The following is a 14,591-nucleotide window of genomic DNA, read 5'->3' as shown; positions in this document are numbered from 1 at the left end:
GATTTAGACCACGGATGAGGCCAGTACCAGTAGGCTAGTCTGTTATATGACTGAGACCACGAAGTAGGAAGGTACCAACAGGATAGTCTGCCTTTCGATTGATGCCACTGATTAGGCCAGGGCCACCCAGGGTAGTCTGCATCTCATTGACACCACTGATTAGGCCAGGCCCAGTCAGGCTAGTCTTTATTTTGATTGATGCCACTAATTAGGCCAGTACTAACTGGCTAGTCTGTTATTTGACTGAGACCATGGATTAGGCCAGTACCAACAATCTAGTTTTCCTTTCGATGGACGCCACTGGTTAGGCCAGGCCCACCCAGGCTAGTCTGTTTTTGATCAAAACCACTGATTAGGCCAGGCCCACTCAGGCTAGTCTACCTTTTGATTAGGCAAGGCCCATCCAGGTTAGTCTTCCTTTTGATTGACACCACTGATTAGACCAGTACCAGCAGGCTAGTCAGTTATTTGACTGAGACCACGGAGTAGGGCCATACCAACAGGGTAGTCTGCCTTTTGATTGACTCCACTGATTTGGCCAAGCCCACCCAGGCTTGTCTGCATTTCGATTCACACCACTGATTAGGCCAGGCCCACACAGGCTAGCCTGCATTTCGATTCACACCACTGATTAGGCCAGCCCCATCAAGGCTAGTCTGCATTTCAATTCACACCCTGATTAGGCCAGCCCCATCAAGATTAGTCTTCCTTTCGATTGATGCCACTGATTAAACCAGGTCCATTTAGCCTAGTCTCCCTTTTGATTGAGACCACGGATTAGGACAGTAGCAGCAGGATAGTCTGTTATTTGACTCAGAAAACGAATTAGTCCAGTACCAACAGGCTAGTCTTCCTTTCGATTGACAACACTGATTAGGCCAGGCCCACCCAGGCCTGTCTGCCTTTGGATTGACACCACTGATTAGGCAGACCCACCCAGGCTGGTCTACATTTCGATTGACACCACTGAGTAAGTAAGGCCCACCCAAGCTATTCTTCATTTCCATTGATACCACTGATTAGGCCAGGCCCACCCAGGCTAGACTGCCTTTTCATTGAGACCACGGATTAGGCCAGTACCAACTGGATAGTTTGGCTTTCAACTCACACCAATGATTAAGCCATGCCCACCGAGACTAGTCTGCCTTTTGATTTAGACCACTGATTACGCCAGTACCAGGAGGCTAGTCTGTTATTTGACTGAGACCAAGGATTAGGCAGGTAGCAACAGGCTACTCTGACTTTCGACTGACACCACTGCTTAGGCTAGGCCCACCTAGGGTAGTTTTCCTTTCGATTGAGGCCACAGATTAGGCCAGTACCAACAGGCTGGTCTTCCTTTCGATTGACGCCACTGATTAGGCCAGGCCCACCTAGGCTCGTCAGTCTTTTAATTGACACCACTGATTAGGCCTGGCCCTCCCAGGCTAGTGTGCCTTTCTGTTTACACCACTGATTAGGCCAAGTCCACCCGGGCTAGTCTGCCTTTTGATTGAGACCACGGATTAGGCCAGTACCAACTGGCTAGTCTGCCTTTTGATTGACACCACTGATTAGGTTAGGCCCACACAGGCTAGTCTTCCTTTTGATTGAGACCACGGAAGAGGCTGGGCCCACCCAGGCTAGTCTCCCATTTGATTCACATCTCTGATTAGCCATGCACACCCAGGCTTGTCTGCATTTAGATTGACCACACCAATTAGGCCAGGCCCACCCAGGCTAGGCTGCATTTTGATTGACACCACTGGTTAGGACAGGCCCACCCAGGCTAGGCTGCATTTTGATTGCGATCACGGATTATGCCAGTACCAGCAGGATAGTCTGTTATTTGACTGACACCATGGATTAGGTGAGTGCCAGCAGGCTAGTCTGCTATTTGACTGATAACACAGATTAGGCCAGTACCAGGCTAGTCTTCCTTTTGATTGACGCCACTGATTAGGCCAGGCCCACTCAGGCAGGTCCTCCTTTCAGTTGATGGAACTGATTAGGCCAGGGCCACCCTGGCTAGTCTGCATTTTGATTGACACCACTGATTAGGCCAGGCCCACCCAGGCTAGTCTTCATTTCCATTGATGCCACTGATTGTTCCATGCCCACCCAGGTTAGTCTGCCTTTTGATAGAGACCACGGATTAGGCCAGTACCAACAGTCTAGTTTGCCTTTCGACTGATGCCACTGATTAGGCCAGGCCAACCCAGGTTAGTCTGCCTTCTGGTTGAGACCACAGATTAGGCCAGCACCAGCAGGCTAGTCTGTTATGTGACTGAGACTACGGAAAAGGCCAGTACCAACAGGCTAGTCTGCCTGTCAACTGACAACACTGATTAGGCTAGGCCACGCAGGCTAGTGTACATTTCAATCGACACCACTGATTAGGCCAGGCCCACTCAGGCTAGTCTGTCTTTTGATTGACATCCCTGATTAGAACAGGCCCACCCAGGCTAGTCTTTCTTTTGATTGATGCCACTGATTAGGCCAGGCCCACCCAAGGTAGTCTGCATTTCGATTGACACAACTGATTAGACCAGACTCATCCAAGCTAGTCTGCATTTTGTTTAACACCACTGATTAAGCCAGGCCCACCCAAGCTAGTCTGCCTTTAGATTGAGACCACGGATTAGTACAGTACCAGCTGGCAGTCTGTTATTTGACTGAGACCACAGGTTAGGCCAGTACCAACAGGCTAGTCTTCCTTTTGATTGACGCCACTGATTAGGCCAGGCCCACCCAGGCTTGTCAGTCTTTTGATTGACACCACTAATTAGGCCAGGTCCACCAGGGCTAGTCTGCCTTTGAATTGAGACCACAGATTAGGCCAGTATCAACTGGCTAGTCTGCCTTTCGATTGACACCACTGATAAGATCAGGCTTACCCAGGCTAGTCTTCCTTTTTATTGACAGCACTGATTAGACTATGCCCACCCAGGCCAGTCTGCCTTTTGATTTAGTACCTGCAGGCTACTCTGTTATTTGACTCAGACCACAGATTAACCCAGACCCAGCCAGGCTAGTCTGCATTTCAGTTGACACCGCTGATTAGGCCAGGCACACTCAGGTTAGTCTTCCCTTTGATTGACGTCACTTATTAGGCCAGGCCCAACAAGTCTAGTCTGTCTTTTGATTGACATCACGGATTAGGCCAGGTCCACACAGGCTAGTCTGCATTTTGATTCTCACTGCTGCTTAGGCCAGGCCCACTTTGACTGGTCTGCCTTTTGATTGACAGCACTGATTAGGCCAGGTCCACACAGGCTTGTCTTCCTTTCAATTGACCCCCTGACTATGCCAGTCCCACCCAGGCTAGTTTTCCTTTTGATTGATGCCACTGATAAGGCCAGGCCCACCCAGGCTATTCTGCCTTTTGATTGAGACCATGGACTAGGCCAGTACCAACAGGCTAGTCTGCCTTTCAATTGACACTACTGATTAGGCTAGGCCCACCCAGGCTAGTCTTCCTTTTGATTTTTGCCACTGATTAGACTATGCCTACCAGGCTAGCCTGCCTTTTGATTGAGATCACAGATTAGGCCAGTACCAGCAGGCTGCTCTGTTATTTGACTCAGACCAGGATTAGGCCGGTACCAATAGGCTAGTCTGCCTTTTGATTGACACCACTGACTAGGCCAGGCCCAACAGTCTAGTCTTCCTTTGATTGACAACAATGATTAGGCCAGGCCCACCCAGGCTAATGTGCCTTTTGATTGAAACCACGGAGAAGGCCAGTACCAACAGGCTAGTCTGCCTTCCGATTGACACCACTGATTATGCCAGGCCCACTAAGGCTAGTCTTCCTTTTGATTGACACCACTGATTAGGTGAGGCCCACCCAGGCTGTTCTGCCTATTGATTGACACTCCTGATTAGGCCAGATGCATCCAGGCTAGTCCTCATTTCAATTGACACCACTGACTAGGCCAGATCCATCCAGCCTAGTGTAGGCCAGACCCACAAAGGCTAGTCTTCTTTTCAATTGATGCCACTGATTAGGCCAGGCCCAGTAAGGCTAGTCTTCCTTTCGATTGATGCCACTGATTAGGTGTGGCCCACCCAGGCTGTTCTGCCTATTGATTGACACTCCTGATTAGGCCAAACGCATCCAGGGTAGTCTCCTTTTCAGTTGACGCCACTGATTAGGCCAGGCCCCCCCAGGTTATTCTGCCTTTTGATTGAGACCAGGACTAGGCCAGTAACAACAGGATACTCCGTGTTTCAGTTGACACCACTGATTAGAGTAGGCCGACCCAGGATAGTCTTTCTTTCCATTGATGCCACTGATTTGGCTAGACCCACCAAGCTAGTCTGCCTTTTGAGACCACGGATTAGGCCAGTACCAGTAAGCTAATCTGTTATTTGACTTAGATCACCGATTAGTCCACATCCAATAGGCTAGTCTACCTTTTGATTAACACACTGATTAGACCAGGCGCACTATGGCTAGTCTCCCTTTTAATTGATGCCATTGATTAGGCCAGGTCCCACAAGTCTAGTCTGTCTTTTGATTGACAGCACTGATAAGGCCAGGTTCATACAGGCTAGTCTGCATTTTGATTCACACCACTGATTAGGCCAGGCCCACCCATGCTAGTCTGCCTTTTGATTGACACCACTGATTAGGCCAGGTCCACACAGGCTAGTCTGCATTTCCATTCACACCTCTGATTAGGCCAGGCCTACCAAGCCTAGTCTGCCTTTTGATTGACACCCCTGATTAGGCCAGGTCCACACAGGCTAGTCTGCATTTCAGTTCATACCACTGATTAAGCCAGCACCACCCAGGCTAGTCTGCCTTTTGATTGACACCCCTTATTAGGCCAGATCCACACAGGCTAATGTGCATTTCGATTCACATCACTGATTAGGCCAGGCCCACCTAAGCTAGTGTACATTTCAATTGATGCCACTGATTAGGCCAGACCCACCAGGCTAAGTGCGTTTCAATTGATACCGCTGATGAGGCCAGACCCACTCAGGCTAGTCTGCTTTTGATTGTGACCACAGATTAGGCCAGTACCAGCAGGCTATCTGTTATTTGACTCAGACCATGGATTAGGCCAGGCCCACTCAGGCTGATCTGCCTTTTGATTGAGACCACAGATTAGGCCAGTACCAGCAGGTGAGTCTGCCTTTCGATTAACACCACTGATTAGGCCAGACCAAATCAGGCTAGTCTTCTTTCCATTGATGCCACTGATTAAGCCAGGCCCACCCAGGCTAGTCTGCCTTTTGGTTGACACCACTGATTAGGCCATGGCCACCCAGGATAGTCTGCCTTTTGATTGAGACCACGGATTAGGCCAGTATCAGCAGGCTAGTCTGTTCTTTGACTCAGACCACAGATTCAGCCAGTACCAATAGGCTAGTGCACAGTTGCACTCATCTCACATGCTAGTAAAGTAATGCTCAGAATTCTCCAAGCCAGACTTCAGCAATACGTGAACCATGAACTTCCAAATGTTCAAGCTGGTTTTAGGAAAGGCAGAGGAACCAGAGATCAAATTGCCAACATCTGCTGGATCATGGAAAAAGCAAGAGAGTTCCAGAAAAACATCTATTTCTGCTTTATTGACTATGCCAAGGCTTTGACTGTGTGGATCACAATAAACTGTGGACAATTCTGAAAGAGATGGGAATACCAGACCACCTGATCTGCCTCTTGAGAAACCTATATGCAGGTCAGGAAGCAACAGTTAGAACTGGACATGGAACAACAGACTGGTTCCAAATAGGAAAAGGAGTACATCGAGGCTGTATATTGTCACCCTGCTTATTTAACTTATATGCAGAGTGCAGCATGAGAAACGCTCTGCTGGAAGAACTCAAGCTGGAATCAAGATTGCCAGGAGAAATATCAGTAACCTCAGATATGCATATGACACCACCAAGAGGAGCTAAAGAGCCTCTTGAAAGTGAAAGTGGAGAGTGATAAAGTTGGCTTAAAGCTCAACATTCAGAAAACTAAGATCATGGCATCTGGTCCTATAGCTTCATGGGAAATAGATGGGTAAACAGTAGAAACAGTGTCAGACTTTATATTTTTTTTGGCTCCAAAATCACTGCAAATGTTGACTGCAGCCATGAAATTAAAAGACGCTTACTCCTTGGAAGAAAAGTTATGACCAACCTAGATAGCATATTGAAAAGCAGAGACATTACTTTGCCAAAAAAGGTCTGTCTAGTCAAGGCTATGGTTTTTCCAGTAGTTATGTATGGATGTGAGTTAGACTGTGAAGAAAGCTGAATGCTGAAGAATTGATGCTTTTGAACTGTGGTGTTGGAGAAGACGCTTGAGGGTCCCTTGGACTGCAACGAGATCAAACCAATCCATTCCATGATCAAACCAGACCATCCTTCCCAGGCTAGTCTGCCTTTCTGTTGATACCACTTATTGGGCCAGGTCCATCCAGGCTAGTCTTCATTCTCATTGTCACGACTGTTTAGGCCAGGCCCACCCAGGCTAGTCTGCCTTTTGATTGAGACCAGGGAAGAGGCCTGTACCAACAAGCTAGTCTGCCATTTTATTGACAGCCCTGATTAGACCAGGCCCACCCAGGCTATTCTTCCTTTCGAATGAGAGTATGGAAAGCTAGGTCCATTCAGGCTAGGCTGCTATTTGATTGACATCACTGATTAGCCCATGCTCATCCAGGCTAGTCTACCTTTCGACTGACACCACCGATTAGGCCAGGCCCACCCTGGCTACTCTGCCTTTTGATTGAAACCACTGCTTAGGGTAGGACCATGCAGGCTAGTCTGCTGTTTGATGGACACCCATGATTAGCCCATGCCCACCTAACCTCGGTGGGCATCGAAAAGAAGACAAGTCTGGTTGGGCCTGGCCTAAACAGTGGTGTCATTCGAAAGGATTTCGAATGACACCACTGAATAGACTAGTCCACCCAGGCTAGTGTGCTGTTTGATTGACATCACTGATTAGGCCAGGCCCATCCAGGCTACTCTTCCTTTTGATTGAGATGATGGATTAGGCCAGTAGCAACAGGCTAGTCTGCCTTTCGATTGATGCCACTGATTAGGTCAGGCCCACTAAGGCTAGTCATCCTTTCGATTGACACCACTGATTAGGCCAGGCTCACCCAGGCTAGCTTCCCTTTTGATTGAGACCACGGATTAGGCAAGTACCAGGACACTAGCCTGTTATTTGATTGAGACCAATGATTAGGCCAGTACCAACAGGCTAGTCTGCCTTCTATTGAGACCACTGATTAGGCCAGGCCCACTCAGGCTAGTCTTCCTTTCGATTGATGCCACTGATTAGACCACGGCTACCCAGGCTAGTCTGCCTTTTGATTGAGACTACGGATTAGGCCAGTACCAACAGCCTAGGCTGCCTTTCTATCGACATCACTGATTAGGCCAGGCCCACCCAGGCTAGTCTTCCTTTCGAATGACACCACTGTTTAGGCCAGGCCCAACCAGACTTGTCTTCTTTTCGATTGACGCCACTGATTAAGCCCAGCTCACCCAGGGTAGTCTGCATTTAAATTGACACCACTGATTAGGCCCGGGCACACAGGCTAGACTTCATTTCCATTGACGCCACTGATTAGGCCAGGATCACCCAGGCTACTCTGCCTTTTGATGGAGACCACAGATTAGGCCAATACACAGTCTAGGCTGCCTTTCGATTGACAGCACCGATTAGGCTAGGCCTACCCAGGGTAGTCTTCCTTTCCGTTGACACCATGGATTAGGCCAGGCCAGGCTCCCCCAGGCTAGTCTTCCTTTCAGTTGATGCCACTGATTAGGCCAGGCTCCCCCAGGCTAGTCTTCCTTTCAATTGACGCCACTGATTAGGCCAGGAGCACCCAGGCTAGTCTTCCTTTCAGTTGACGCCACTGATTAGCCTGCCCACCAAGGCTAATCTTCCTTTTGACTGTCGCCACTGATTAGGCTAGGCCCACCCAGGTTAGTCTGCCTTTTGATTGAGACCGTGGATTAGGCCAATACCAGCAGGCTAGTCTGCCTTTATATTGATACCACTAATTAGGCCAGGCCCACCTAGGCTAGTCTTAATTTTGATTGACACCACTGATTAGGCCAGGCCAACCCATGCTAGTCTACTTTTCGGTTGACAACACTGATTAGGCCAGGCCAGCCCAGGCTAGTCTTCATTTTGATTGATGTCACTGATTAGGCCAGGCCCACCCAGGCTAGTCAGCCTTTTGATTGAGACCATGGATTATGCCAGTACCAGCAGGCTAGTCTGCTATTTGTCTGAGACCACAGATTAGGCCAGTAACAGCAGGCTAGTCTTACTTTCGATTGACACCACTGATTAGGCTAGGCCCACCCAAGCTATTCCTTTCGATTGATGCCATGGATTATGCCAGCACTAGCAGCATAGTCTGTTATTTGGCTGAGACCACAGATGATGCCCGTGCCAACAGGCTAGCCTTCCTTTTGCTTGATGCCACTGATTAGGCGAGGCCCACCCAGGGTAGTTTGTCTTTTGATTGACAGCACTGATTAGGCCAGGCCCACCCAGACTAGTCTAACTTTTGATTTAGAACATGGATGAGGATGGTACCAGCAGACTAGTCTGTTATTTGACTGATTCTACGGTGTAGGACAGTATGAACAGGATAGTCTGCTTTCAATTGACACCACTGATTAAGCCAGGCCCACTCAGGCTAGTCTTCCTTTTGATTGACACTACTGATTAAGCCAGAACCTCCAAGTCTAGTCTGCATTTTGATTGACACCACTGACTAGGCCAGGTCCACCCAGGCTAGTCTGCATTTTGATTCACACCACTGATAAGGCCAGGCCCACCCAGGCTAGTCTTCCTTTCAATTGATGCCACTGATTGAGCCAGGCCCACCCAGTCTAGTCTGTCTTTTGATTGACACCACCGATTAGGCCAGGCTCACCCAGGCTAGTCTACCTTTTGATTTAGACCACGCATGAGCCGGTACCAGCAGGCTAGTCTGTTATTTGACTGAGACCATGAGTAAGACAGTACCAACTAGCTTGTCTGTCTTTCAATTGACACCACTGAGTAGGACACGCCCACTCACGCTAGTCTTCCTTTCAATTGATGCCACTGATTAGGCCAGGCCCACCAAGTATAGTCTGTGTTTCAGTTGACAGCACTGTTTAGGCCAGGCCCACTCCAGCTAGTTTTCCTTTTGATTGACACCACTGATTAGGCCAGGTTCTCCAAGGCTAATCTGCTTTTTGATTGACATCACTGATTTGGCCAGGCCTACCCAGGCTAGTCTGCATTTCGATTCACACCACTGATTAGGACAGGCCCACCCAGGCAAGTCTTTCTTTCGATTGACAGAACTGATTAGGCCAGGCCCTCCCAGGCTAGTCTGCCTTTCAATTGATGCCACTGATGAGGCCAGGACCACCCTGTCTAGTCTGCTTTTTGATGGAGACCACGGATTAGGCCAGTACAAACTAGATAGTCTGCCTTTCAATTGACACCACTGATTAGACCAGGCCCACCCAGGCTCCTCTGCCTGTTGATTGAGAACAGGGATTAGGCCAGGACAAGAAGGTTGGTCTGTTATTTGACTGAGACAATGGATTAGGCCAGTACCAATGGGCTAATTCACCTTTCAATTGACACCACTGATTAGGCCAGGCCCACCCAGGCTCGTCTGCATTTCGATTCACACCACTGATAAGGAGAGGCCCACTCAGGTTAATCTGCCATTTAATTGAAAACATGGATTAGTCCAGTACAAGCAGGGTAGTCTGTTATTTGACTGAGACAATGGGTTAGGCCAGTACCAATGGGCTAATCTGCCTTTAGATTGACACCACTGATTAGGCCAGGCCCACCCAGGCTAGTCTTCCTTTCGATTGACACCACGAATTAGGCAATGCCCACCCAGCCTAATCTGCCTTTTGATTGAGACCATGGATTAGGCCAGGACAAGAAGGTTGGTCTGTTTTTTGACTGAGACCACGGATTAGGCCAGTACCAATTGGAGAGTTTGCCTTTCCATTGACACCAAAGATTAAGCCAGGCCCACCCAGGCTAGTCTGCCTTTTAATTTAGACCATGGATTACGCCTGTACCAGCAGGCTAGTCTGTTATTTGACTGAGACCATGGATTAGGCCAGTGACAAAAAACTAGTCTTCCTTTTGATTGACGCCACTGATTAGGCCAGGTCCACTCAGGCTCGTCTGTCTTTTGATTGACACCACTGATTAGGCCTAGCCCTCCCAGGCTAGTCTGTCTTTCTGTTGACACCACTCATTAGGCCAGGTCCATCCAGGCTTGTCTTCATTTCCATTGATGGCACTGATTAGGCCAGGCCCACCCAGGCTAGTCTTCATTTCCATTGATGCCACTGATTAGGCCAAGCCCACCCAGGCTAGTCTGCCTTTTTATTGAGTCCACGGATTTGACAGTACCAACAGACTAGTTTGTTATATGAGTGAGACCACGGATTAGGGCAGTACCAACTGGCTAGTCTATGTTTCGATTGAGGCCACTTATTAAGCCAGGCCCACCCAGGCTAATCTCATATATGAATGACATCTCTGATTAACCATGCCCACTCAGACTTGTCTGCCTTTCGATTGACACCACTGATTAGGTCAGGCCCACCCCGGCTAGTCTTCATGTCGATTGACGCCACTGATTAGGCCAAGCCCACCCAGTTTAGTCTGCCTTATGAGTGAGACCACAGATAGGGCAGAACCAGCAGGATAGTTTGTTATTTGACTGAGACCATGGATGAGGCCAGTACCATTAGGCTAGTCTGTTATTTGACTGAGACCATGGAGTAGGCAGGTACCAACAGGATAGTCTGCCTTTCGATTGACGCCACTGATTAGGCCAGGGCTACCCAGGGTAGTCTGCATCTCATTTGACACCACTGATTAGGCCAGGCCCAGTCAGGCTAGTCTTTATTTTGATTGACACCACTGATTAGGCCAGTATCAACTAGCTAGTCTGTTATTTGACTGAGATCATGGATTAGACCAGCACCAACAGGCTAGTCTTCCTTTTGATGGATGCCACTGGTTAGGCCAGGCCCACCCAGGCTAGTCTGTTTTTGATTGAAACCACTGATTAGGCCAGGCCCACACAGGCTAGTTTACCTTTTGATTAGGCAAGGCCCACCCAGGCTAGTCTTCCTTTTGATTGACACCACTGATTAGGCCAGTACCAACAGTCTAGTCTGTTATTTGACTGAGATACGGAGTAGGGCCATACCAACAGGGTAGTCTGGCTTTTGATTGACTCCACTGATTAGGCCAGCCCCATCAAGGCTAGTCTGCATTTCGATTCACACCCTGATTAGGCCAGCCCCATCAAGGCTAGTCTTCCTTTCGACTGATGCCACTGATTAAGCCAGGCCCATTTAGGCTAGTCTTCCTTTTGATTGAGACCACAGATTAGGCCAGTAGCAGCAGGCTAGTGTGTTATTTGACTCAGAAACGGATTAGGCCAGTACCAACAGGCTAGTCTTCCTTTCGTTTGAACCACTGATTAGGCCAGACCCACCCAGTCTAGTCTGCCTTTTTTTGAGACAACGGATAAGCCCAGTACCAGCAGGACAGTCTGTTATTTGACTCAGACCACGAAAGCGGCCAGTACCAACAGGCTAGTCTGCTTTTCGATTGACGCCACTGATGATGCCAGGCCCACCCAGGCTAGTCTTCCTTTTGATTTAGACCATGGATGAGGCCAGTACCAGCGGGCTAATCTGTTATTTGCCTGAAACCACGGAGTAGGACAGTACCAACAGGATAGCCTGCCTTTCGATTGACGCCACTGATTAGGCCAGGGCTACCCAGGCTAGTCTGAATTTCGTTTGACACCTGTGATTAGGCCAGACCCAGCCAGGCTAGTCTTTATTTCGACTGATGCAACTGATTAGGTGAGGACAACCAAGTCTAGTCTGCCTTTTGATTGACACCACTGATTAGGCCAGGCCCAGCCAGGCTAGTCTTTATTTCGATTGACGCCACTGATTAGGCCAGTACCAACCGGCTAGTCTGTTATTTGACTGAGACCATGGATTAGGCCAGAACCAACAGGCTGGTTTTCCTTTCGATTGACACCACTGATTAGGCCAGACCCACCCTGGCTCGTCAGTCTTTTGACTGACACCACTGATTAGGCCTGGCCCTCCCAGGCTAGTGTGCCTTTCTGTTTACACCACTGATTAGGCCAGGTCCACCTGGGCTAGTCTGCCTTTTGATTGAGACCACGGATGAGGCCAGTACCAACTGGCTAGTCTGCCTTTTGATTGACACCACTGTTTAGGTTAGGCCCACACAGGGTAGTCTTCCTTTCGATTGAGACCATGGAAGAGGCTAGGCCCACCCAGGCTAGTCTCCCATTTGATTCACATCTCTGATTAGCCATGCCCTCCCAGGCTTGTCTGCATTTAGATTGACACAACTGATTAGGCCAGGCCCACCCAGGTTAGTCTTTATTTCAATTGACGCCACTGATTAGGCCAGGCCCACCGAGGCTAGTCTGTCTTTTGATTGAGACCACGGAAGAGGCCAGTACCAACAAGTTAGTCTGCCTTTTGATTGACACCACTGATTACGTTAGGCCCACTCAAGCTAGTCTGCATTTCGATTGACACCACTTATTAGGCCAGGGCCACCCAGGCTAGTCTGCTTATTGATTGACACCACTGATTAGGCCAGACACACCCAGGGTGTCTTCATTTCAATTGACGCTACTGATTAGGCCAGGCCCACCCAGCCAGTCTGCCTTTTGATTGAGATTGCGGATTAGGCCATTACCAGCAGACTAGTCTGCTATTTGACTGAGACCAGGGATTAGGCCACAACCAACAGGCTAGTCTGCCTTTTGATTAACACCACTGGTTAGGCCAGGCCCACTAAGGCTAGTCTCCCTTTCGATTGACACCACTGATTAGGCCAGACTCACCAAGGCTAGTTTAGGCCAGACCCACACAGGCTAGTCTTCTTTTCTATTGATGCTACTGATTCAGCCAGGCCCACCCAGGCTAGTCTGCCTTTTGACTGAGAACACAGATTAGACCAGGCCCAATCAGTCTAGTCTTCCTTCAATTGACGCCACTGATAGAGCCAGTCCCACCCTGGGTAAGTCTGCCTTTTCATTGACACCACTGATTTGGCCAGGCCCACCTAGGGTAGTCTGCATTTTGATTCACACCACTGATTAGGCCAGGCCCACCCAAGCTAGTCTTCCTTTTGATTGATGCCAATGATTCAGCCAGGCCCAGCCAGTCTAGTCTGTCTTTTGATTGACACCACCGATTAGGCCAGGCTCACCCAGGCTGCTGCTGCTGCTGCTAAGCCACTTCAGTCGTGTCTGAATCAGTGCAACCCCATAGATGGCAGCCCACCAGGCTTCCCCGTCCCTGGGATTCTCCAGGCAAGAACACTGGAGTGGGTTGCCATTTCCTTCTCCAATGCATGAAAGTGAAAAGTGAAAGTGAAGTTGCTCAGTCGTGTCAGACTCTTAGCGACCCCATGGACTCTTCTGTCCATGGGAGTTTCCAGGCAAAAGTACTGGAGTGGGGTGCCATTGCCTTCTCCACACCCAGACTAGTCTACCTTTTGATTTAGACCAGGATGAGCTGGTACCAGCAGGCTAGTCTGTTATTTGACTGAGACCACGAGTAGGACAGTACCAACTGGCTTTTCTGTCTTTCAATTGACACCACTGATTAGGCCAGGCCACTCACGCTAGTCTTCCTTTTGGTTGATGCCACTGATTAGGACAGACCCACCAAGTATAGTCTGCGTTTCAGTTGACACCACTGATTAGGCCAGGCCCACTCTGGCTAGTTTTCCTTTCAATTGACAGAACTGATTAGGCCAGGCTCTCCCAGGCTAATCTGCTTTTTGATTGACATCATGGATTAGGCCAGGTCCACACAGGCTAGTCTGCATTTCACTTCGCACCACTGATTAGGGCAGGCCCACCCTGACTGGTCTGACTTTTGATTGACAGCACTGATTAGGCCAGGTCCACACAGGCTTGTCTTCCTTTCAGTTGACGCCACTGACTAGGCCAGGCCCACCCAGGCTATTCTGCTTTTTGATTGAGACCACAGACTAGGCCAGTACCAACAGGCTAGTCTGCCTTTCGATTGACACTACTGATTAGGCCAGGCCCATGCAGGATAGTATTCCTTTCGATTTTCACCACTGATTAGACTATGCCCACCAGGTTAGTCTGCCTTTTGACTGAGACCATGGATTAGGCCAGTACCAGCAGGCTACTCTGTTATTTGACTCAGACCACAGATTAGGCCGGTACCAATAGGTTAGTCTGCCTTTCGACTGACAGCACTGACTAGGCCAGGCCCAACCAGTCTAGTCTTCCTTCGATTGACAACATTGATTAGGCTAGGCCCACTCAGGCTACTGTGCCTTTTGACTGAGACCATGGACTAGACGAGTAGCAACAGGCTAATCTGCATTTCGATTGACACCACTGATTAGGCCAGATCCCACAAGTCTAGCCTGCCTTTTGATTGACAGCACTGATTAGGCCAGGTTCATACAAGCTGGTCTTGATTTCGATTCACACCACTGATTAGGCCAGGCCCACCATGCTAGTCCGCCTTTTGATTGACACCCCTTATTA

This window comes from Bos taurus, chromosome Y (assembly GCF_002263795.3).
Source record: "Bos taurus isolate L1 Dominette 01449 registration number 42190680 breed Hereford chromosome Y, ARS-UCD2.0, whole genome shotgun sequence".
Taxonomy (NCBI): domain Eukaryota; kingdom Metazoa; phylum Chordata; class Mammalia; order Artiodactyla; family Bovidae; genus Bos; species Bos taurus.
This window is presented reverse-complemented; position numbering follows the sequence as displayed.